Below are 22,542 nucleotides of genomic sequence, written 5' to 3' on the forward strand. Positions count from 1 at the left end.
CGGGCCTCCTCGGGTTAACGCTGAGATTGCCCTGCCCTAAAAAGTAAAAAGTGTTTCATCTGATGCTCCCTCTGCCTCTGTTGTAGTGTGGGCTCTTGGCATGTTGCAGTACTAGAATGAGTGGTGGGCACGATCGGTGGAATCTGGGAGGAGGGTGGACTGCTTGAGAGGGTGCACTAGGAATATAAGAATGTATTTGCGGGGCTTGATACGGCTAAGCGCTGTGGGGTCTTGTTATATTAAAATGATGGTGAAAAGAGCAGATTGTGCAATTGGATGGAAGCGAAACTCAGTGGAGATTATGACATTTCAAAAGGCGCTCTGTCGTTAGACCGTTTTCACCGAACGGCGCACAACTGTTTCTGGAGATCCCGGCACATTGATTTTGCTTTAAAAACTGTTGTTGGCAGAAAAAACACACCCCTTTAAAATGTACACGCATCGGCACTCCCAGCTAATAGCATTGGGTTTCCTAGGCAGTTTGTGCTTCGTTGTACTGCCCAGTGCAGTGGCAGGAATTGTGCATTTTATTACGGGGAACGGGCGAAACCAGGGCCTGCGAGCAGACTGCGGTTTAGGTGGGAGGCCTGGGAACCCTTGCGATGTCAGCAGGCACTGGAACGGGGGAGAAGAGGACAGGAACTCGGACTGCACTATCCTGTCACTTTTACTATTTATGTTTACCAGTATGTCTTCGGTTCTCTCTTCGTGTCCCTGCCATTGTCTTCTACACGGGGCTGGGGCTCAGATTACGTTATTGCCAAATGTGTTATATTACTGGGCATTTGTATAGCGCCTTTTATCAAAGGCATGATCCCAAAGCGCTGTGTGTTACAAAGAAAGAAGGAACCATTATGCTCTCAGCCGTGTGGCACCATACCACAGTGTCTAATTCCTGAAGAGGAACTCCCAGCTCTGCGAGACAGGAACAAAAACCTGCACCATGTAAACGTGCAAGCAGAGAGCGAAATCCCACCGAAATAATCGTATCGCTAATGCTATTGGAACAGCGAGGTAGTCAATCAGAAAGCAGCATTTAAACATGCATCCCTGTGTGCCTGGGACCAAACCGGGTCGTGTTGTTGCTGGACTAACCCAAACATAAAACCACTCTCCCAAAGTGCGCCATTATATTAACCCTCTGAGTAAATATTGGAATTGGCTGATGAAAAGTTGCGCACATTGCATAGACGGAAAACAGAAAGCCACCCGTAATGGGCATTCCATCCCATCGAGTAAATATGGTCGAGAAACGGTCCGTCCTAGTTCCCGTCGCAAACCAAACCCGGCCGTAACGCAAGGCACCAGCAATGAGCATGTAACCTGCTGTGCTATCTTACAGACCGTAGTGTGCTGCAGTATTTTCGCCATGAATTTGACAAAGATTGTGCACCTACTTGTTAATTCTGCGCACAGATGCCCAATGCTGTGAGGTAGCATCGGACCCGCACTTCTCCACAAATCACTCTCAGGTCTGCTCTGTGCCAATATAACCACAAACCCACTTTGCCCTTATTCGCTGGTGGAACAGCTCAGTTGGCTTGGCTGGATCCGAACCTGCTCCTTGGGATCACACACCTATTACAGCCCTATGGGCTCAACCCGCTGAGCTGTCCTGCTGTACAACAGAGAACCATTTACGTACCCATTCATTAATCTCCCTAGTGAAAGGCGCCTTGGAAAGTCGAACTCTCTTTACATTACCCAGGCCACAGTCACTGTGCGCACCTCGTAAAAGTCGGCCTTTTCATGGCACATTTTTTGTTTTTTTGATTTAATATACTATAAATACTCGCTATCCCGATGCCCTCTTGGCAGGCCCCTTGGCCGGGTGAAATATGGGCCTGTTCAGGCGACCTTTCCCACTCGAACCATGCGTGTCCATTGTCTACTCCCCAGTTACAAAAATTGACGCGATAATACTTCCATAGTTTTTGCAATAGGAAGACATTCCTCTTCCCCGGCCTTACCTGCATTATAACCAAGCCACGTGTTGCGTATTTATAAAATTCTATAAACCTGCATCTCGCAATGACCCTTGACAGCAGGTGCACTAACCTAATGGGATATTTTCCCAGCTAAATCCTTGAGTTAATCTACCTGAACAAATCCATCTAGGTTAACTCCTCGAAGGCACCTGTCCCTGCCATACAATATAACTCCGCAAGCTCCTATCCCGCTATACATAAACTGCTTAATGATGTCCTGCAAAATGACCCTCTTTGGCCCGACCTCCTCTGGATGAAATGCGCAGTCTAGAAGGGGAAGATAGTGGCCTACTGCCATCTGGGCCTGCCTGAGGTCAAACACCTGCTGAATGCTTCTAGGCACTGGCAAATGAGGTAGTTTAGCCCAAAATAAAAAGAAATATCCGATGAAGTCGAGGCTTGTGACCGTGGTGAGCTTCGATACTGTGAATGAGGCGAATCAAAAAAAATGGTAGTCATTATCATATCTTGTTCGGTCTATCTTACCTTCGACATCACATGCTATATAGCCATGGCCTTACCGCCCAGGGCAGCGGCTCTGCAGCGCACACCAAACACTTGACTGCTCGCACAGCCAGGCTTCTGCCTGACCTGCTGCGGAATGTGTGCTCAGGGCATGTGCGTTTCGATTCCCTGGTGCCCCCCAGGCCCTCATGCTCAGGCGCGCAACCCAGCTACCCATGCCTTCATCCTGCTGGGAAGAAATGCACAGCCGCAGCACCAGAGTCAGCGTGCGTCGGTAGTGGAAGCCGGCAGGCGGCCAATTCAATTAAACCACCCAGGCGGATTAACGAGGAGACACGCACACTTTGTATCATTTCGCACCAAAGAGGCCCAATGCCCGGAGGCCTACCGGGGGGTGTCCCGGTGACCTGGTGGGGCAGTCCAGCCCTGCTCATGAGTAAAAATTACTGCACTTCTGATGAAACATATACAAAGGTAGGTTTAAGGCTAAGTAACAGTGCAAAATAAATCCCCAACATCACTCATGTGCAGCCATTTACAATGTTTGTATGCAGACCAATATTTAACTACCCACTCACCGGTGCTCCACAGCTCCATTTAGACTCTACCTCTGTTGTAAGGTTTTCTAGTAGAATATGTTTTCACTATATCATATCAAGGAATCACACCTCTTCCTCATTCTGCATATGCTAAGGGGATCCAGTATTCAGACCCCCAAACGTAATGACAGGGCACAGTCCAATAACTCTGCTCAGCTCCATTAGTTAACCTAAAATCAATAGCGCATTTTCTAAAGGCCCGCCCCCCACCAATGTTAAACTGGCTATACCCGGATTCATATTGCCATTTAGCCCCTCCAGCCTTACCCCACATCCAGATAGCATCCTGCTGCTCCTCAGTCCATGCATGCACGCTAGACCTGCACCACATAATATCTCAAACACCATCAATGTCATTAGCGGGTGCCAAAAAACTGCATGAAAGTGTAGAATAGGCCATTCAGCTAACTAACCGCACATTCCACTGGTAACGTAACTAATACCCCTAAATGTAGATGCAGAGCCAAGACCCCTCTACCCACCACCAACCCCCCCGCACCAATAGTAGCTGCATTCAGGGCCGGACTGGGAATCAAAAGTGGCCCTGGAATTTCTTTTCAAAGTGGCCCATATTTTGCCGAACGAGCGAGCACAGTGCGTGAGCCTAACCCTTCTATGACGGGATTGAGAATATCCCCAAGAAAATGTTGAATAAAATGTGTCAAGATTAGTGCATTTAAAGCATGTTCTAAACACATATGGATTAAAAAGTGATGTTTTAAATAAGTTCATGATCTATCAAAGTAGATCTTCAATGATAGAGGGATCTGGGATGTTGCACATTTTGCAGAGTACAACTAATTCATCTGGTATTAATGGTGCCCAGTCAACATGCATTCCTAATCCATTTAATCTTATTCCTGTGCTTGGAAGGGCACACAGATAACACATATTTTTAAACAAGCATTGGCAATGCCAACAGTTTGGCTTTTGTGTTGGCATGGGAATTGCATTTGGCAGGCACTGCCATAGTGGTATTAACTGGATTGTAGCACCTACAAAGTGTTGAGAGTAGCTGGGCACATAATAGCAGTGCCTGGTGAATGCCTAATATTGATACACAAGCTTAAACTGTTGGCTTTGCCAATGCTTGTTTTTAAAAGGACTTGAGTGGAGGACAGACATAGTGCTAATAAATCGAGTGGCTGAAGGCAGACCTGGCATTTTTATTACACCAGTTGCGCATTTACAGTTCCAGTTAAGTCATGAACTCTCAGAAGACTGTTTTGAGAAAACACGAGCAGAGCAGGCACGTTGAGCACACAGCTTGATGGTAAGGCCTGATAAAGCTAGTTCAAAAAGATCCCAGGATCACGTGTTTTGGGTGGAGAGGGGCAGAAAGTTGGTGCAAATGTCACAACAAAGTGCCAAACTGTCTAGTGTAGATGTTAATGATGACTGAGAGGGTGACGTTGTGCAAGCACTGCTGACTGATGGTAAGAGTGGAGGAGGATGAGTGCAGAAAATCAGTGGGGTAAGTCCCAGTGACATATTGGAAATGTGTGAATGTGGATGAGAGGCACGTGTGGAAATGCAAGGACAGGGATACAGCTGTCCATAAAACTGTAATCTCAACAGTCCATGTGACGGCAATCCCAAAAGACCACGAGACTGCAAAATTGTGAGCTCTCACAACAGCAATTCAAGACAATCATAAAATTGCAAAATCTGCGGCCCCTCGCCACTGAAACCAGAAGCACTTGTCACTGCAATATCTGACAGTAATCCCAGAATACCATTAGACTGCGAAATTAGGAACCCATGGGAGTAAACCCTGCAGTCAATAGGACTGAGGGTTCAGCAGCCCACGTGACATTAAGCCGAGGAGCCCATAAGAACGCAAACGTGGAGGCACATCACTGACATCAGGGACCCCAAAAGCCAGTAAGCCTGAACTCTGGAACCCATGTGACAGCAATTATAAAAGCCAATGTGACTGCAAGCTCAGGAGCCCATGTGGCAGAAGGGCCACCAATTATGTGATGGAGAGCTAAGTTATCCATCCCTATTATGGCGGGCTAGATAAGATCCCATATATGCAGCAAGCTCTGAGTTCCATACAAGGTTCAGCTGTCACGTCATGGGCAGGTAGGATCAACAATGTATTTCCACTGATTCCAACACCTACACCCTTCTAACTGGGGGCTAATATTCTAGACATGTTACCTCTGCTTCAGTTACCACGGCCATGTTAAGAAACGCTACCTTCAAATGTCCCCAGCACACGGTGCTTGGGGTATGCAACCCTCCCGGCAGTGCCTCAGCCTGGCGTAAAGCTACGACCTGTGTGAGGTAGCAGGCAGACGAGCTGCTACGTCATTCTTGGGGCACCGGCTTGCCCTGTGCTCTGCAGCTGCTCTGGGGAGGGGTTACGTCTTTTGTAGACCTTGTTTAATGAGGTTTCACCTCAGAACGCTCAATGAACACACTAGCCTGTATGAACCCATGGCGGGTTAAGAGTTGAGGTTGTAAATGGATGAAAATGTTGCATTTCCATATGTCCATCCCCCATAAGAGCGGCCTCTGAATGCAAGAGGGCGGGGTTGATATATATACTGGAAAGTAAGGTGCTGCAAGGGAGACGATAGACATAGACACAGAGGATGCGAAGACACATAAACATGACGGACTAGTCTGCCAACGTCCCTGTGGAATTTATGCTATCTCCAGCTCTATCTTTGCTCTGACTTCTCCATCACTTCCACTTGGCATATAGCTGTCTTTGCTCTCGCATGTCTAGCCCTCCCGTGTCATCCACTACTTGGCCTTCCTGAATTATGCTACCCATTCTTCCACCAGTACTGTTAGTGGAAGCAGTCCATTTTAACTTGCAAATCTTTTCTGCGAAGAGCCTCCTCGGGTTAACGCTGAGATGGCCCTGCACTAAAAAGTAAAAAGTGTTTCATCTGATGCTCCCTCTGCCTCTGTTGTAGTGTGGGCTCTTGGCATGTTGCAGTACTAGAATGAGTGGTGGGCACGATCGGTGGAATCTGGGAGGAGGGTGGACTGCTTGAGAGGGTGCACTAGGAATATAAGAATGTATTTGCGGGGCTTGATACGGCTAAGCGCTGTGGGGTCTTGTTATATTAAAATGATGGTGAAAAGAGCAGATTGTGCAATTGGATGGAAGCGAAACTCAGTGGAGATTATGACATTTCAAAAGGCGCTCTGTCGTTAGACCGTTTTCACCGAACAGCGCACAACTGTTTCTGGAGATCCCGGCACATTGATTTTGCTTTAAAACCTGTTGTTGGCAGAAAAAACACACCCCTTTAAAATGTACGCGCGTCGGCACTCCCAGCTAATAGCATTGGGTTTCCTAGGCAGTTTGTGCTTCGTTGTACTTCCCAGTGCAGTGGCGGGAATTGTGCATTTTATTACGGGGAACGGGCGAAACCAGGGCCTGCGAGCAGACTGCGGTTTAGATGGGAGGCCTGGGAACCCTTGCGATGTCAGCAAGCACTGGAACGGGGGAGAAGAGGACAGGAACTCAGGACTGCACTTTCCTGTCACTGTTACTTTTTATGTTTACCAGTATGTCTTCGGTTCTCTCTTCGTGTCCCTGCCATTGTCTTCTACACGGGGCCGGGGCTCAGATTACGTTATTGCCAAATGTGTTATGTTATTGGGCATTTGTATAGCGCCTTTTTTCATAGGCATGATTCAAAGCGCTGTGTATTACAAAGAGCGAAGCAACCATTGTGCTCTCAGCCGTGTGGCACCATACCACAGTGTCTAATTCCTGAAGAGGAACTCCCAGCTCTGCGAGACAGGAAAAAAAACCTGCTCCATGTAAACGTGCAAGCAGAGAGCGAAATCCCACCAAATTAATCGTATCGCTAATGCTATTGGAACAGCGGGGTAGTCAATCAGTAAGCAGCATTTAAATATGCATCCCTGTGTGCCTGGGACCAAACCGGGTCTGTTGTTGCTGGACTAACCCAAACATAAAACCACTCTCCCAAAGTGCGCCATTATATTAACCCTCTGAGTCAATATTGGAATTGGCTGATGAAAAGTTGCGCACATTGCATAGACGGAAAACAGAAAGCCACCCGTAATGGGCATTCCATCCCATCGAGTAAATATGGTCGAGAAACGGTCCGTCCTAGTTCCCGTCGCAAACCAAACCCGGCCGTAACGCAAGGCACCAGCAATGAGCATGTAACCTGCTGTGCTATCTTACAGACCGTAGTGTGCTGCAGTATTTTCGCCATGAATTTGACAAAGATTGTGCACCTACTTGTTAATTCTGCGCACAGATGCCCAATGCTGTGAGGTAGCATCGGACCCGCACTTCTCCACAAATCACTCTCAGGTCTGCTCTGTGCCAATATAACCACAAACCCACTTTGCCCTTATTCGCTGGTGGAACAGCTCAGTTGGCTTGGCTGGATCCGAACCTGCTCCTTGGGATCACACACCTATTACAGCCCTATGGGCTCAACCCGCTGAGCTGTCCTGCTGTAAAACAGAGAAACATTTACGTACCCATTCATTAATCTCCCTAGTGAAAGGCGCCTTGGAAAGTCGCAACTCTCTTTACATTACCCAGGTCACAGTCACTGTGCGCACCTCGTAAAAGTCGGCCTTTTCATGGCACATTTTTTGTTTTTTTGTTTTAATATACTATGAATACTCGCTATCCCGATGCCCTCTTGGCAGGCCCCTTGGCCGGGTGAAATATGGGCCTGTTCAGGCGACCTTTCCCGCTCAAACCCTGCACGTCCATTGTCCACTACCCAGTTACAAAAATTGACACAATAATACTTCCATAGTTTTTGCCATAGGAAGACATTCCTCTTCCCCGGCCTTACCTGCATTATAACCAAGCCATGTTTTGCGTATTTGCAAATTCTATAAACCTGCATCTCGCAATGACCGTTGACAGCAGGTGCACTAACCTAATGGTATATTTTCCCAGCTAAATCCTTGAGTTAATCTACGTGAACAAATCCATCTAGGTTAACTCCTCGAAGGCACCTGTCCCTGCCATAAAATATACTCTCCAGGGGATGTCCCGGTGTCCCGGTGGGGCAGTCCAGCCCGTGCTGCACTACTCGACAAAAAATGTCATGAGAGTTCAAAATTACCAAAGCTACTGACTGCTATTGTCACGGCTTTTCGCATCTGACGGTTCATTTTCAGAGGATTCCCAAATCTGGTCCATGGGACAATGTTGATATGCTATACAGAACACAGCAACATTCTGATTCAGTGGTGGCCCAAGTGGAGAGCTCAAACAGAACCGCCTCACCTTGGGAATGCGAGGAAGTACAGAAAGCAGTTCATACATGGCGAGACGACTATTGCAACGGTTAGAAACTTGGAAGACACGTTAATTAAGCACTACATAAATCACCACTAGTCATACAGTAACTCTGGTGACTACCACTATAATTAATTAATAGCCAAACCTTTATTCCCTGGAGTATTGTTCGTTTTCTGGTATGCCATTCTATAGTTCCACAGAAAATACCCAAAATCCACAGAACCCTGTCATGAAGCCAAGGGCACCCCACAGGCAGTGAGTGAGAGTGCACCCACACTGCGCTCCTCGCGCAGCCTTCCCCCCGATCCACCAATGGAGAGCCCGCCCAATCAGAAATCCCATTGAGCCCAGACCTGACCACTCATCGCTCTGCAAAAGAAGAAAGGAGGACCACCGGCTTGGGCAATGGCATCATACGTGCAAGGAGAGGTAACCGGTTCACGGCACTCCAGCAGGAATGCCCGCTGGTCAGGTGGCACGCCCCCAATCCTAATCCACAGTCACCTTTTCCACACAGTAAGGACTTTGGCAATGACTAACATGCCAGACCTTGGAAGAGTCCGGAAATTCACATTGAATAAACACCAATAGAATCAGCATACACTGCACCCGTGGTCACAAGCTGCAAATGAAAAAACACCTCAGGGAATCGCACAAGAGCCACAATCTGCAAATCAGCAGGACCGGCAATCATCTGAAAACCCCCCTGTTTTTCAGTGCAGGGCAGCCAGGAGGAAGGAGGCCCAGAATGCCATTCCAAGGGCCAAAGTCAACTCCACCTGGCCAAAAAAACGAATAGTTAGAAAAGACCAACCCATCGCCTTCATCAATAACAGCCATTGCTTGTTTACTTAGTGAAAACTTACGCCGCTCCTCTCTCCCTGTCTGACAGTATCTGTGACAGCACCACACTACTTTCATTCCGTGTCACGTGCAGATCTTACCCAATCACAGCACCAGTGCTCGTCACACTTATCTGGTACCGTAACCGGCCCTCATATTTACAATGGCCACCACCCCTGACAGCATAATATCCCGATGCACGTAATCCGGAACGCATTCACACCCAGCTATCGTGCATACACTCAAATGCAAATCAAGTTGTTGATAAACGGTAACTTTCACAAAGGAAAACAACCCAAATTATCAATCGTATAATATATATATTACTATATTATATTAATTAAAAAACTAAAAACTAACCAAGAGAAATGCAGAGTTAATTCATGAACACATTACATAACATTTTTGAAAAAAAAGGGAAGACAATAATTGTTAATCCTGAGCAACCCTAGATCTTCCAACTTTAAGCCAGCATTCCGCCTCTGCTGGGTCCTCAGTGGACTTAACCACTCCATGCAAATAAATCTTTAAAATTGCAGGCTTGATCAGTATGGTTTTAATATTTTTCTCCTGTCCCAGGGCTTTTGCATGCTTGAAGGCCTTCCTCTTTTCAACAATTTCCTTAGGATAATCCGGGTAGATGACAATGGGACTTCCATTTAAAGTTTTCCTTTTTCTCTCGCCAACTTCAAGATTTTTTCCTTTACACTTACTTTGGTTAGCATGAATATTATCTGCTTAGGCTTTTCCTCCATATTCTTCCTGGCTCTGTAAGAACAATCCAGATCACTCTGGTCAATACTCTCTTTCCCAGCTCCTCAGTCAGGACCCTGATGACTCTTACATCCAGGTCTTTATCCAATTTAGGACTTTCTTTTACCCCCAGCAAGCGCAGGTTCAGATTCCTACAATCAGCTTCTAGCCTCAAGTTTTTTTTCTTAAGGTCAGTAATCTCTGACCTAAGATCTTTATATGCTCTGTAACTTCCTGCAACTTCTGAAGCTAGTGCTGTATTGCCCGTCTCCACTTTAGCTACTCTTGTCTCCAGAAGATTACATTTTGAGTTCAGTTCAGTTAAGGAGTATTTCATTTCCCCCACATCCTGGGAATCCTTCAGCAACAGAGCATAAATGTCACCAATTCCAGGAGTTTCTTCCATCGCACCACCTTGTGTAGGTTGTTTTAGGGATAGTATTTTCTGGTACTTCAATCTTCTTCTTATTTAAAGCATTCATTTCTGAGGTTGAATATCAAGAGACAGGGAGGGAGCAGGAGCAGCTGGCTTAAGCTGGTGCCAGGTTGGGTGACATTCCAGAATCCAGGTCAGGCAATTACTGATCATCACACACACCTGACTTCCATCACACATTCCCACATGGATAAAAGGCGGAGCACGAAAGCGCACTGTGAGTGAGGAAAAGCATAAAAGAAAACAGCAATTACAAGATGGCAGTTTAATGCAAGGAGAACGATGGCGAGACCAGAGAGGGCTGCAAGGAGGGGAGTGCCCTTGACCTTTAAAGACTGTTACTTTCACCAACCTTTGGTAAGCAAGAAGCCTAAAACCAGGAACTAAAGCTCAACAAACCTACACTGTGCATCGAAGGTGCCCGGGGCGCTCCCTCTTTGATAACCAAGGCAAGAAGGAGTGATTGCCGCCGTGGTACTGTCCTTGGCTCCTACAACAAAGCAGTGTCAGTTAAAACAGCACAGCAGGTGAGTCGGAGAGACTGATACCAAAACAGCTTGTTTTTGAACCAAGGTTGCAAGTGTGTGAAACGCATGTGATGAGCGATGCGGATATAAATGGATTCCAAAGGAGTGAATGAACGCCAAGTGAGATACTGTATACAGAGTGGTCCGGCACCACGTGCATTCTCATTCGAAGGTCGTAGTTAGGTATCAAACTGAATGGCAACTGTATTGTGAAACAAATGTTTGTATCGAAGTGGTCCTGTAATGGGTCAAGCCAAATCCCGTGCACATTCGAAAGTCTTTGATAAACCAAGGTGAACTACAAATTGGTCTGTGCCTGGCTAAGGGAGACTCATTGGATAGGGGATGGATCTGAGCCCAGTTGAGGGAGACCTGGGGTGAACCGTGAGTCACCCAACAAAACAAATATTCTCTGAACTTTGTCAAAAAGTAAGATCTGAGCCCAGAAGAGGGTGATCTGCAATAACAATCATAAAATAACATGGATCTGAGCCCAGCTGAGCAGGATCCAGGGTGAAGTACCTGTGTTGAATACTTGTAGGAAGAAAACTGTGTATCTTATTTTTGTACATCAGGCCCTCTGATTCAAGAGACCTTAATGAGAAAAGAAACATGGGTACAGAAGGCCCTGTTGCTGGAAATATAACTGCATCCTCCCATTGAAGAAGCCAGAGTGTGTGCTTTGCTCGAGTGAACCACCTTGCCCCATCCTGAAAACGTGGGTAAGGGAAGCTAACGACACAATCATCCTGTCATATCATTTTGTGACCACTTCTTTCTTTTTCATGAACATTACCCCACATTATTTGTAAATTAGCGGTAAGGATTGGCATTAGGTTTTTCTTTTTATATAGGCCCTTTTATTTTGACAAGACTCCACTAGGACTGCATTATTATTATTTGATGGTCATAGGTTGCTCCCATCTGTAGATTTAGGTTCAGATAGGCATTTATCACACCGGTCCGAAAGTTCAATAAACACCCTTGAACTGTGGTCACTTATGTCTGTCTTACTGTTGATACCATGCCTTCCTTACATGTCTTGTTAGGAGTTGGATGTGATTCAATTGATAAAAATGGAAAATCCATGCTGATAATTGTTGTACCACTAGAAGGGCAAAATAGAATCGTTGAACACCTTGACTCTGACCGTGTATCCACACTGAACAAGGTTTTGCTCTCTCAACTACGTATCCCAAATGGTCAACAAGACCTGTTCTTCAAAACTCAAGTACTATTAGATACCCTCCAACTCCCTCATTATAATATCCAACAGTGGGATCGAATAATATTGAAAATCTGACCAGCCTTTACCATCATTTGACCTAGTGCCCTAAACCTCCCGCTCTTGAACAGTTGCGTGGTCTTCAAGGTTGGAGACCAAGCTAACAAAATCATTCCCTTCAGCGGAATTAGACCAAGAAGGATCAGACGTCTTCGAAACTTTATCCGAAGGAGACAAAACCTGTTTTTTTTATTCAGAAAAAAACACAAAAGGAACCCTTACGGAAGAAATGGACAACCTTGCAGTCGTCCTAGCCCAGTTGGTGGCCCATCAAATGCAGGCCGAAGCTAGTCTTCAAGAAAACTTGACGAAATTGGTCAAGTTGCAAGCCAGACCCCTACTACCACAGAGGATACTTCAACCATACCTAGAAGGCAAAGATCTAGGGAACTTCTTTCTGAATTTCGAACGGTTAGCCGGACAGTTAGGATGGGAAGAAAACCCCAAAAAACGCTATTTGGGATCCCCATTAAAAGCTGAACTACATACCGCCTACCAACTACTCAATCTTACGCAGGGAGCCACCTTTTTTTCCTTCAAAGAAGGGCTATTAAAGAGAGTGATTCAAACTTGTAATTTCTATCAGCAAAAATTGAGGGCCATTAGAATAAATCCTGGAGAAATCCTCCTTGAAATGGGTGAATGTATCAAAAACACTGTAGTCCTTTGGATCAATAACAAATCCCTAGCTAGAAGAATTAATAGAAATGATTACATTAGAACAATTCACCAATTCCTTACCCCCTTTTTTGCAAAAGGCTGTATAACAATTGAGTTGACCTATCCTAGGCATGGCCATTGAAATGGCACAAAACCACTTGGTACATCGAGGTTAAGAATGGAAAGATTACCAACCTATCCCCAACCCCAACCTCAGGGACTAGACAAACAAGGATGGTTATATAAAAGCAAGAAATGGATAGCAAAGGAAAAATAGAAGCCAAAGGATCTGACCCTAAACGTAAAGATGAAAGTAAAAGGGAGGAACCTAAAGGAAGCAGACCACCCACCCTTATCTACTTTTCATGTAGAGAAACTGGGCATTTGGCCAGGCACTGTCTGAAAAATTTAAAAGCTAAACCTATGGAAATAGGCTGTTTAAAAGGAGAAGAGTCGGAAGAACCCAAAGAAGATCTAGAGGCTTCAGCATATGTTTATGTCAGTCCTCCGCTGACTTCACATATGAAAAGTCTTGGGTGAATGGGAAGCAAGTAAATGCATTTATTGACTCAGGTAGCAAGCAAACCGCCAACAGAGCTGACTTGGTCACAACAACTGACCTTGAAAATGCTACCCTAGTTAGAGTTAACTGTGTACACGGGGATAATGAGGTATACCTCAAAGTACCCATGTACATTAATATCAGGGGCCAGTCCTGTGTAATATCTTCAGCCATCATTCCTGGACTCCCTGAGGAAGTCATTGTGGGTCGGCATTTCCCTACATTGTTCACTCTTTTGCAGCAACACCCACATCCATATTGAGAGTTTTCACCCTAGGACTGCTGGCACTCTAATTAGTATTCCCAGAACTCTCCATTATGGGACTGGGAAAAAATGGAATCCCATAAAACCCCCACAAGGTGTAAATGACTCAGAGACTAGTTTGTTGGTGGTTTCCGAGAGACCGATAGAACCACTTCACCTCTACCTATTATATTAACAAAAAACCAGAATATCTCATCTCTGTTCTTTCCCAGGTCTTGACAATGAAGAACCTAGACACAGACCAGTCATATCCACCTCGCATAGGGAAAGGGTATGTGAGAAACCTGAAGCTGTCTCACCCGCTAGTCCCCGGGAATCTGTCATCCAGGTGGCCAGGACATGGCCACCGCTTTTGGATCCAGTTCCTGGGGGTGGACCAGTGCGTGATGAATGATGAACTGGATGAGTGGTCTTTGGGCAGTGGAAGTGGGGCACCGAATGCTGAGATGCAGTATCCCCAACCCTGTAACACCTTTTCCCCATCCTACCAGGTAGGATACCTAGGAACTCAACCCTCCACCCCCTTTCCCAACACAAACACTTTCTCATGAACAGTTCACTGTGAGTGACAACGGACTAACAACAGAACCATATACCGGACATGTCTCAAATACCATGGTCTGGCAAGGTCAGGCAGTTACTGATCATTACACACACTTGACCACACACCTGACTTCCATCACACTTCCCCACACGGATAAAAAGCGGAGCATGAAAGCACACTCTGAACGATGAAATGTGCATGAGGAAATAGCAGTTCCAAGATGGCAGTTTAATACAAGGAGAAAGACAGCAAGACCAGAGAGGGCTTCAAGGAGGAAAGTGCCCTTGATCCTTAACGACTGTTACTTTCACAAATCTTGGAAAGCAAGAAGCCTAAGACCAGGATCTACACTGTGCATCGAAGGTGCCCAGGGTCTCCTGTGCTGATAACCAAGGCAGGAAGGAGCGGTTGTTGCCATGGTACTGTCCTTGGCTCCTGCAACAAAGCACCATCAGTAAAGAAGGCACATCCGGTGAGTCAGAGAGATTGATACCAAACTAGCTTGCATTTGAACCAAGGTTCGACGCGGCAACATTGTATGAAGATATCAAAAGAGGACAGTGTGTGAAACGCATGTGATGAGCGACACAAATATAATTAGAACCCAAAGGAGTGAATGACCTTCGGGAGGCCAAGTGAAATACCATACACTGAGTGGTCCGGCGCCACGTGGATGCTCATTCAAAGGTCTCTGTTAGGTATTCAACTGAATGGCAACTGTTTTTTGAAACTGAAGGTTGTATCGAAGTGGTCCTGCAACTGGTCATGCCACATCCTATGCACATTGGAAAGTCTTCGATAAACCAAGGTGAACTACGAATTGGTCCGAGCCCAGCCTAGGGAGACTAATTGAAAAGGGGAAGGATCTGAGCTCAGCTGAGGAGGATCCGGGGGGTGAACCGTGAGTAACCTGAAAAAACAAATATTATCTGAACTTTTTTAAAAAGTAGGATTTGAGCCCGGATGAGGGGGATCCGCAGTAACGATTGTAAAATAACAAGGATCTGAGCCCGGCTGAGGGTTTAATAAATACCCCTGAACTGTGGTCACTTGTGTCTGTCTTACTGTTGATACCATGCCTTCCTTACAGCAGTCAGAAAGGTACATTTAAGACCAGAGACCTGTCTGACTACTTCTCCTTTGGGTTTGACCTACTTCATGGCCTGCACGTAATTCCATGTGCAGGTCTCCCATATTTGTATTTTTGACTGCTCAGCAATGTTGTGTCTCAATCCTTGGTGTGCCCAGTCTGAGAGGTTTGTATGTATTTGTGGCTGTGTGATGTAGTAACACTTCAAAATGACTTTAATAGCTAATGTTTTTGCTGTGAATTGGTGCACAAGGCTTTGTCTAGAAACTCTGGCTCTGAGCACTTTGGGGTTTCAAATCCCTCTAATGGCAGTGTCTCGTGAATACCACTTGTTATTCAGAGATGGTTGCTCATGGCCAGTGGCTGTTACAACCAACATTCTCTAACCCCATTTGATTTGGGTGTACAGAGATACATAACAATGATCAAAACATAACTCATGCAGTCCAGGCTGCGAGCAGTAGAACATTTGCGTTTATTTGCAGCGCTGGGTTATACATTATTAGAGCATGAATAACATGCTCCATATTGAGAAACAGATTATGCCTGAGATTGTTGAGAATGAGACTGGTACAACCATGCGTATTGTGGATCCACTGATTTTAGAGTACATTTTCAGGTGTGTGATGGAGAATTGTGTCGGGCTGCTCACATATACAGAGGTAATTGCATGCCACTTGCTCATTGAGATGTGTTGCATGTCTTGAGTATCATTTACCCGGGGCCTGGCATCCTTTCATGTCCTCATGTTCTGCACTGCAAATCCCATAATACCTCAAAATTGGCTGTGCTGGGTAGGTGCCAATGCGATTTGTGGTGCGGCATAGCATGGATGCTGAACCTTGTAGCTCACTGCACTGGCTGGTCTAATGATGCCAGACATTTTGGCCTGTGCCTGATCTTGAGATCTTCATCAATCCAGTGTTTGGCATGTGATGGGGCAGTTATAAATTACTTCTCTGTAGTGTTCAGGGACCTCCACGACATCCCGGAGAAGACAGGTTTTAATGTTATGCATTTTATGCATGTGTATTCACATAGGCCATGCAAAGTTGTGATTGTGGTGAAATCACCTGACACTTTCCATCTCCTCTTCTTTCCATCATACACCAGTTTGCATGTGTTGTAATTGTGTACATTAGGCACACTCATAATGAATGTACAGCTTGTCTACAAAATGAACACAGACATGTACAGCATGTACATTTGGCATCCTCAAAATGAATGTACAACTTCTATACAAACCATACATGGACATGTGGAGTATATACATTACTCATGCTCAATATGAATGTATAGCTTGTGTACAAAATGTATGCATACATGTCGTGTATGTACATTGTGCACGCTCAGAATAAATGGACAGCTTCTATGCAAAGTGCACATGGATTGGTAGAGTATGAACATCACGCACTTTATTATGATTGTACAGCTTCTATACAAATTCTGTACAATATGTACAGAATGCACATTACACATGCACATAAAAAATGTACAGCTTGTATACACAATGTACACAGACATTATGGGGGTAATTCATAGAATTTAGCGCACAAGTGGCGCACGCGGCTGGCGCACAGTGTGCGCGTGCGAATCCCTGCGCCAGCCACGTGCGCTAAAATACATTTCTGCGCACAGCGTATTCATGGATTCAAGCCACCAAAACCAGCCGTGGCGCACAGTGGCGCAGTGACCCTGCAGCAATGCCAGTTACCTCCCAAGAACGCCCCTTGTTCAGGGAAAAGCCATCAAAATCCCCAATCCAGCGCAAAGGGCTGCGCTAACCCTGTACCAGCACGGCAAGCGGGGAACGCGTATCACTGGGGATCGCGGGAAGTTTCACACGCGATTAGCCCTGTGCGAGCGGGGTACGTGTATTACTGGGGTACACGGGAAGTTTCACACGTGATTGGCCCTGTGCGAGTGGGGTACATGTATTACTGGGGTACGCGGGAAGTTTCACACGTGATTGGCCCTGTGCGAGCGGGGTACGTGTATTACTGGGGTACGTGGGAAGTTTCACACGTGATTGGCCCTGTGCGAGCGGGGTACGTGTTTTACTGGGGTGCGTGGGAAGTTTCACACGCGATTTCAGCAGGGTACGTGTATTACTGGGGTGCGCGGGAAGTTTCACACGTGATTTCAGCAGGGTACGTGTATTACTGGGGTGCGCAGGAAGTTTCACACGCGATTGGCCCTGTGCGAGCGGGGTACGTGTATTACTGGGGTGCGCGGGAAGTTTCACGCGCGATTGGCCCTGTGTGAGCGGGGTACGTATATTACTGGTGTGCGCGGGAAGTTTCACACGCGATTTCAGCTGGGTACGTGTATTACTGCGGTGCGCGTGAAGTTTCACACGCAATTTCAGCAGGGTACGTGTATTACTGGGGTGCGCGTGAAGTTTCACACGTGATTTCAGCAGGGTACGTGTATTACTGGGGTGCGCAGGAAGTTTCACACGCGATTGACCCTGTGCGAGCGGGGTATGTATATTACTGGGGTGCGCAGGAAGTTTCACACGCGATTGGCCCTGTGCGAGCGGGGAACATGTATTACTGGGGTGCGCGGGAAGTTTCACACGCAATTTCAGCTGGGTACGTGTATTACTGGGGTGCGCGGGAAGTTTCACACATGATTTCAGCAGGGTACATGTATTACTGGGGTGCGCGGGAAGTTTCACACGCGATTGGCCCTGTGCGAGCGGGGTATGTGCATTACTGGGGTGCGCGGTGAAGTTTCACACGCGATTGGCCCTGTGCGAGCGGGGTACGTGTATTACTGGGGCACGGGAAGTTTCACACGCAACTTCAGCAGGGTACGTGTATTACTGGGGTGCACGGGAAGTTTCACACGCGATTGCCCTGTGCGAGCAGGGTACGTGTATTACTGGGGTGCGCGGGAAGTTTCACACGCGATTTCAGCAGGGTACATGTATTACTGGTGTGCGGGGGAAGTTTCACACGCAATTGGCCCTGTTTGAGCGGGGTACGTGTATTACTGGGGTGCACGGGAAGTATCACACGCGATTTCAGCAGGGTAAGTGTATTACTGGGGTGCGCAGGAAGTTTCACACGAGATTTCAGCAGGGTACGTGTATTTCGGGGGTGCCGGGGGGTCCCACACATGATTTGGCAGTGTGGGTCCTCCCAGGTGTTCCATTTACACCCTCCACGGCCCCTGCAGGCAGCCCACACCACAGGAGACTACCCTGCATCCCTGGTCATGTCCCGCAGGCAGCCCACCCAACATGGGCATGCCCCCCAGCAAAGGCACATGTCTCCTTGCACTACTGATCACCAACTCATGTCCCCTTGGACCCCCAGCATTGCAGGGCACCTGCCAGCAGGCCCCCACTCATGTCCCACTCATGTCCCCCTGCACCCCTACCCCCCAGCATTGCGGGGCACCTGCCAGCAGGCCCCCACTCATGTCCCACTCATGTCCCCCTGCACCCCCACCCCCCAGCATTGCAGAGCACCTGCCAGCAGGCCCCCACTCATGTCCCACTCATGTCCCCCTGCACTCCCACCCCCCAGCATTGCGGGGCACCTGCCAGCAGGCCCCCACTCATGTCCCACTCATGTCCCCCTGAACCCCCACCCCCCAGCATTGCGGGGCACCTGCCAGCAGGCCCTGACAAATGTCCCCCAGCCAACACGTCATCACAATCTAGATCCCTGGCCCTTATGGGCAGCCTCCACATGCCAAACACCCACCCAAGTATTGCATCCACCCACTCAGAAATGGCAATTACATGATACAACCCCAATGTCAAGTATGTAAATGAACACATGTCCCTCACATACACACAATGGGTGTAAGTGAATGTCAAAACCCATATCATGATATGCATGAAACCAATGAGATGATACTCCACATTGAAGTTTGATGAAAAAAAATGTATTAAAAGCAACATAAATGGAATTAAAAATAAACAAACGACAATGGGAATTAAAAACAAAAAGCAGCATGTCCGTAAAACAATGAAAAACCACAAATCATAATCCAAAGGAAAGGTGTCCAAAGTCACAGTTCAAAAAAGTACATCCAAGGGAAAAACAAAACAGAAAACCATTGCTCCATGGGTAAATCCAAAAAAAAACATAATCCAACAGTTAACTATATACAGATAAACAATCCAGGGTCCATGATCCCTAGTGAAGAAATGAAACCTATCTAAAAATACTACCTAATAAAAAAACTATATACAAAAATGTGGTCCATTGTCCAAAAGGTCCAAAATCAATAAAATAGCAAAGGAAACCTAACACTAACTACATAACTATTTACAAGGGCAGCGGGCTAGTCCAACGGCTCACTTGTTGTTGTCATGGGCCAGGGCATCATCGAACTCCTGTTCAATGGCTTGGAGGCGGGCATGTTCCCTGGCCCCGAGGTCTCGCAGGGATAATGCAGTGTCCAACTCCAACTCCCTGCGAATACCCTCGAGGCACTCAGCCTGCCTCAGCGCCCTCCGCATGGAGTTCTCCGCCCTGACCATTGTGAGCCGTTCCTCCACTGCCCCCTGCCACTCCGCACCTATCTGCTGGCCCAACCGCTCCCAATACGGAAGACACTCCCATTCCAGGGTTCTCTTGCCCTCTGGCCGATGCCTGCCCCCCTGATGTTTATGGCCCCGAGCCATGATGCCTCCCACGTCGAGCCTGCCGCTGCCTCCGACGCAACTGCCTGTGCCAGCACGACGGCATCCAGGCTGATGGAATCCACCGACGCCGTTGTGCACGTGCCCTGCCCGATGATGCCGTCACATCCTCCATCTGCTGGGGTCCAGTTGCTGGTGTGTCCACCCCTGCTGGACCTCCGACTCCCGACTGTGGCAGGGATGGGATCCACACCGAGTTGGCTGCATTGGTCGGGGCAGGTCCACAGGGGGCCCTGGTGGCATCTGGGCCGGAAGACGGCATGGAGAACGACTGGCGCATAGCCTCCACAGAGGAGGAGAGGGTCGCCAGAGTGGCCAACACATGTACGAAACCCCCGACCACGGCCTCTCCCAACTGGGCCACGTTGGCACGGTGCTCTTCGTGATGACGTGCGTGCTCCCCCCGGGAAGCACGCACCTCATCACGAATGACACCCGGCGACACCAATCAGGACCTTCTCCATACGGCCAGGGGTCCCCTCGTCTGCAGGTGGAGGGGAGTCAGATGACATGGACATCCCCCCTACCTGCGGACGGGCCTGGGATGGGGCATCCCTGCTGGTGCATGCTGGTGCAGTCACAGTGTCACGGACAGTGACATGCACAGGCACCTCCAAGGCGACCTGTGCTGCCTCCTGCCCCTGGACTGCACCACTTGCACCAGCAGGGATGCCCCCACCAGGACCCATGTGCGGCTCAGTAGCGGCCTCCTCCTCCTCTGTGGAAACCGCCAACCTGGATGGCTCCACCCCGTCTTCCGCCATTGCAAGCCCCTGTGGGGGCTCACCCACCCCTTCTACTGCAGCCGTGGGGGCATCCCCGCCGCTTTGCTCCACAGCGCCGTCTACGCCCTCTTCTTCACTTTGCGCTGTCTAGAGGGAGACATAGAACACAAGCATCAGGGTACTGTACAATGGTCCCCTAGACAGGAAGCAATAGCAGATGAGTGGCACTGTCAAAGATCACTTCCATCATGTCCCTCCACAACACATGGGTCAGTGCAGGCAAAACACATGCAGTAACAGGCATGGCGCATGCTATGGACATTAGCAAACATGTCCAAGGGACACTTGAAACATACAATGTTGTTTTTGAACTCACATGCATCATGGGTCATGCCTATCACATTCACACACTTCACCGTACTTTCATCCATCTGGACTCGTACACCCCAGACACAGTGGATGCAAGGATAACTAGGCTGCATCAGTGAATCTGAACATTGTCACAGACATGTGTCATGCATCCATGGCATTCACAAGTCACAGACACGCAGGTCAGACACACAGACATGGACACCATACATGTACATGGCATCATCACCCATCCCTCACCCTCACCCATGTCCAGGAACAGAGACTGGCATGCTCTCATGTGTCCATTCCGCATAGGGCTCCCCATGTAGCATTTAAACACATACACCAACCATGTGCTTCACACATTACTGGTCTCACATGCATGACCATGATGTCCCTGCACACACACACGCGTACATGGCCTATGTCACACATACAGGCAAGTATCAGACAACCAGCACACTGCAACATGCCCTGTCTCACACAGCAATGCTTGGCCACTTATTGCTCGACTCCAGACGGGTCTGCCTCTCAAGGATCTGGGCATGGAGTGCTGGGCGTACGCGTTCCAGGACCCTCAGCTGGATGGTACTCATGCTGTCCCGGCCCCCCTCCACGAGGCGCCGGGCCTTTATGAGGGTCCTGGACCTCAAGTCCTCCCAGCGCTTCTTGACTTGCTTGATGTTGCGGGTTGCCACCCCCTCCGCATTGATGGCAACCACAAAGTCGTCCCAGATCCTGTCCCGTCCTTCCTTGTCGGCGCGTGATGATCCGAAGAGGGCATCATAATGCCCCAGGACAAGCTCCACCAGGACACCAACTTCCTTCTGACTGAAGCTGGTGGCCCTCTGCCCCTCCGGCTGGGGGTCGCCAGTGGTCTCAGATGGTGTTTGCCCCGACATGCAACCCATGAGGCAGGTGTGGGTGGGCAACTGGGTCCTGGGGCTGGGGTATGGAGCGATGGTATCCCAGTCGGGAGTCTTCTGTTCCAGCAGGGGTGGGCACCACAACTGGACCCCTGCAGATGGCTGATGTGCAGGCACCAAATGTCAGGGCATGGTGGCAGCAGGCAGGCAGGCAGGCAGGCAGCAGCAGATGGCTCGTGGGAGGCTGCTCGGAGCTCTGGGGGGGCAGTAATTCGGCCTTTTGGGCAGGAGCGTGGTCTTCCGTGTGCTTACGCGTGACCAGCTTGATACGGAGTGATTTGGCACGTGAAAATTCTGCACGTCAGCGTGTAATTCGAGGAAAGGCCCTTAGAGCATAAGCGCATTTGCATGCATACGCGATTTCATTGGACCGAAGGCCCTTCAAGCGTAAGCGCCTCTGTGACATGACGCGCGCGGGCGTGCACAGGCGTTTCAGCACACGTGAAAAACTGCACGTCCACGTGGGAATGCGTGTAATCCGAGGAAAGGGCCCATGCGCGTAAGTGACGTGACGCACGCGGGCGTTTCCCTCAGCACGGGTTAAAGGTGAGCGGGGGCAGCAGTTCACTGTATGTGCCCTTCGTGGAG

This window comes from Ambystoma mexicanum, chromosome 1p (genome assembly GCF_040938575.1).
Source record: "Ambystoma mexicanum isolate Mex_15411 chromosome 1p, UKY_AmexF1_1, whole genome shotgun sequence".
NCBI lineage: Eukaryota > Metazoa > Chordata > Amphibia > Caudata > Ambystomatidae > Ambystoma > Ambystoma mexicanum.